This window comes from Oratosquilla oratoria, chromosome 24, assembly GCF_046742065.1.
Source record: "Oratosquilla oratoria isolate Oo_2021 chromosome 24, ASM4674206v1, whole genome shotgun sequence".
Classification (NCBI taxonomy): Eukaryota; Metazoa; Arthropoda; class Malacostraca; order Stomatopoda; family Squillidae; genus Oratosquilla; species Oratosquilla oratoria.
This window is the reverse complement of record NC_134800.1, coordinates 3,698,916-3,703,342: the sequence shown is the minus strand read 5'-3', so window position 1 is coordinate 3,703,342 and position 4,427 is coordinate 3,698,916. Positions and strand designations below refer to the sequence as shown.

The 4,427-nt window shown below is 43.8% G+C and overlaps 1 pseudogene; it reads left to right on the top strand.

The window, feature by feature from the left end:
* LOC143038707 (uncharacterized) overlaps window positions 1–2,945 on the top strand; it is a 15,209-nt pseudogene extending 12,264 nt beyond the window's left edge.
* The last annotated feature ends 1,482 nt before the right edge of the window (window positions 2,946–4,427 follow it).

Sequence of the window (4,427 nt, the reverse complement as noted above, 5' to 3'; positions counted from 1 at the left end):
CTTTTTGTCACTTCCGTCCTCTGCTCCTCCTCCTCTTCCTGGAACTTGTCCTCCTCCTCCTCCTCTTCCTCCTCCTCTCCTCCTCCCCTCCTCCTCCTCCTCCTCCTTATTCTCCCTCTCACTCCTCTTCTCTCCATACCTACTTGCCGTAGGACAAATCGGCCTACCTTGAAAACTTCGACCTTCCTTCTAACGCCACACCCTTTCCCTCTTTCTAGGAACGAGTCTCGGCCCTGCTGAGGCTCTGGACGGAACCTAGAAGGTCTAGAAGGCCTAAGCCAGGGGTGGGGAACCTTTTTGGGCATGAAGGCCACCTTACAATTCATCGTCCCACATAGAGGCCGCACTGAACAAATTATTATTATTTTTTCAATTATTTTATCCCTTTTTATAATAAATAATATACTTCTTAAATAATAAATAATATAATTTTTTAAATAATATGTATATCAAAGGCCGCAGAAGGCCGCACTTGATGGCCCGGAAGGCCGCAGAAGGCCGCACTTGATGGCCCGGAAGGCCGCAGAAGGCCGCAGAAGGCCGTACTTGATGGCCCGTAAGGCCGCAGAAGGCCGCACTTGATGGACCGTAAGGCCGCATGCGGCCTTACGGCCGCGGGTTCCCCACCTCTGGCCTAAGCCCTTTGGTCCTGACCTCGGAGTGAAACGGCGACTCGCGGGGAGGAAGTTACCGAACCAGAGTCTCTCTCGGGCGGCGGCGCCGGACGGTCTCCTAAGAATCTTCCCGTGAATGGAGGGTCGCCATCGGCCCGGGAGATCTGGCAAGTGGTTGAGCTGTGTGCCCCCGATTGGATCCGAGGCCAAATGGAGCCCGAGGGAACTCTCTAAATCTCTCTCTATCTTTCTCTCACTCTCTCTCTCTCTCTCTCTCTCTCTCTCTCTCTCTCTCTCTCTCTCTCACTCTCACTCTCTCTCTCTCACTCTCTCTGACTGTCTCTCTCTCTGACTGTCTCTCTCTCTCCCTCTCTCGCTTCTCTCGCCTTTCTCGCTCTTCTCGCATTTCTCGCCTCTCTCTCTCTCTCTCTCTCTCTCTCTCTCTCTCTCTCTCTCTCTCTCTCTCTCTCTCTCTCTCTCTCCAGTTCATACAGAAACACTACACACATGGGGCACGGGTGGAACGGGCAGGAGGTGGATGGGGATCCACCCATAGATCCTGTGTAGTGGATGCACCAAACTATATTCTATTTATCTGAATGGGATGGAGACTTCCCTCGCTATATATATATACATATATATATATATATATATATATATATATATATATATATATATATATATATATATTGTAACTCAATTTTTATTGAATTGCAATTTTTCATAGTTTTCCTCGTAAAGTCTGTATTTCAATCCATCTAATTTAAGACATTTCAGACAAACATAACAATGAAGGATATGAAGTCTCCGCCGACCATTCATTACTTTGAGGAACTGTTCACTTTACCATATCGAAAATTTATTCTGGAACATAAGTATCTTCTTCTCTTAAGCTACGGTTGCACTAGTCAACGGAATGGTTAGATTCCAATGATTCAGTTAGATTTCGTCCAAGGTTGGAGAATAACCGTCGGGTTACAAGGGTACTTAGATGACTAGCGAAATGTTACTTAAACATTTAAATCTCCAGAGAGAGAACGTTGTACAATGTTTTTTATGTTAATGCTTAACTGATGAATAAAGTCATTAAAATTTAAACCCGTAACTATTGCGATGACATTGTATATTCAATCAGTCTTAATATATTACTATTCCATATTCTGTGTTAATGTTAATGGGGTTACGGGTCGATGGTCTGATGATTCTTGGGATATCTAACGAAAAAAAGGTTGAGAACCTTGGTTTTAAGCTAAGGTTACTCTCCAACCTTGGACGAAATCCAACTGAAGCGTTGGAATACAAACATACCATTGATTAATGTAACCCTAGCTTTAGATAGAAAAATATTCTAGTGGAATGTAGACATTAACGTGCATGAAAGGATTAAGAGATTGTGAAAAATATAATTTACTCGGTTTTTTTTTACTTGTATTAACAAAACAAAAACAAAAAAAATCCTCTAGGTTCAAGTAACTGACTAACAAACAAACATGTATTTCTGCAACATGAGAACGTAAGCACCGGAAAGCTGAGGAATCCAGTCAGTGATTCTGCTTTGCAAATCTGTGACGAAGTAGAATCAGAAAGACAAGATTTAGAATCACAGTTGCTTCTTAGACACAATATTTTTTTTTTTGGGGGGGGGAGTGAGTGAGGAGGGGGAGAAGAATTGAGAGGGAGGAGGAGAGTGTCTCTCAAAGCCACTGACCATCGTCCTCTTCTACCACAATCCACAGAAAATTAATGTTTACCATTTCTTCGTTTTTATGTGTAAATATGAAATACGAGATCCTATGTGTCATACTTTTGGGTGAGGACATATTACCGCGCTTAGTCGCGCGCAAGAGTTTTGAATTATTTCCTCTTGTTTTGATTAATTAGAGAACCATAGTCAACGTCTAACCATTTCTAAAGTAATCATATTTATTACCCACGAGAAAGATGACGCGATGATAACTCACCCACTTCCAGATATAATCGGCGCCGCGCTCTTGCCACTAACCTCATATATCACCTTATCGCTTCTGATCATAACTCGAGATGCATTCGTCATCATCATCATCATCATCATCATCATCTCTTCGCTCGCGCGCGCAAATGATATTGACAGTTTTCGTGTCTCGCTTTCCGCCCTGGAAACGCTCGGTTATCTGTTTCGTGGGAAGATGATTAAAACCTCCGACCCTTTTCCAGGGCCTCGGATCCTTTTCCAGGTCCTCCGACCCTTTTCCAGGGCCTCGGATCCTTTTCCAGGTCCTCCGACCCTTTTCCAGCGCCTCCGACGTGCAAAGAAGGTCTTTCTGGACAGCCAAGCCTCAAAAAGACTTCTAAAGCCTCCGGCCATTTTCCAGGGCCTCCGACCCTTTTCCAGGTCCTCCGACGTGCAAAGAAGGTCCTTCTGGACAGCCAAGCCTCCAAAAGACTTCTAAAGCCTCCAACTCTTTTTCCAGGGCCTCCGACCCTTTTCCAGGGACTCCGACCCTTTTCCAGCGCCTCCGACGTGCAAAGAAGGTCCTTTTGGACAGCCAAGCCTCCAAAAGACTTCTAAAGCCTCCGACTCTTTTTCCAGGGCCTCCGACCATTTTCCAGGTCCTCCGACCCTTTTCAAGGGCCTCCGACCCTTTTCCAGCGCCTCCGATGTGGAAAGAAGGTCCTTCTGGACAGCCAAGCCTCCAAAAGACTTCTAAAGCCTCCGACTCTTTTTCCAGGACCTCCGGCCCTTTTCCAGCGCCTCCGACCCTTTTCCAGCGCCTCCGACGTGGAAAGAAGGTCCATCTGGACAGCCAAGCCTCAAAAAGACTTCTAAAGCCTCCGACCCTTTTCCAGGTCCTCCGACCCTTTTCCAGCGCCTCCGACGTGGAAAGAGGTCCCTTCTGGACAGCCAAACCTCCAAAAGATTCTTGTAAATCTGAGGAGAAATTATAATAACCTTGATTTTACGGTGGAAAGGAAATTCTTGCTCGGGAGGTCTACAGAAGAGGAAAAACGAGGGCGCCTCAGGTTTGTCGGTCTTTTCGTTCGTTTCTCGAAAGTTTTCGTCCTCGTGAAACAGTGAAAGTGACACGAGCGATCTTTTTCTTTGCATTCCTCAGCTCACGACCCGAGAAAGTAACTGTATGAAGTGCTATAGTGCCTTCAACCTGCTTCTCTCTCTCTGTCTCTCTCTCTCTCTCTCTCTCTCTCTCTCTCTCTCTCTCTCTCTCTATCTCTCTCTCTCTCTCTCCCTCTTTCTCTCACTTTATCTATCTCTATCTTCCTGTCCCTCTCCCTCACTCTACACACACAAACACACACACACACACACACACACACACACACACACACACACACACACACACACACACACACACACACACACACACACACACACACACACACACACACACACACACACACACACACACACACACACACACACACACACACACACACACACAAATATATGTATATATGTATATATATATATACTTTCAGTAATCGTAATATATATATATATATATATATATATATATATATTCTATATATATATATATATATATATATATATATATATATATATATATATATATATTCTTTTACTACCTCCTTAACCTTTCAGACATGATTTCACTACACGCGCACGTACAATGTATTACTGGGCTAGCGAGTACTTAAGCCTTATTTATTTATTTATTTATTTATTTATTTATTTATTTTGTTCAATTTCATTTACATTTGATATATCTGTTTCATCTTGACGTTCTCTTATCTCTCTATATTTTCTTCACTCCTCGTATTTTTCTCCTTCCTCTATTTACTTTTCCTCCTCCTCCT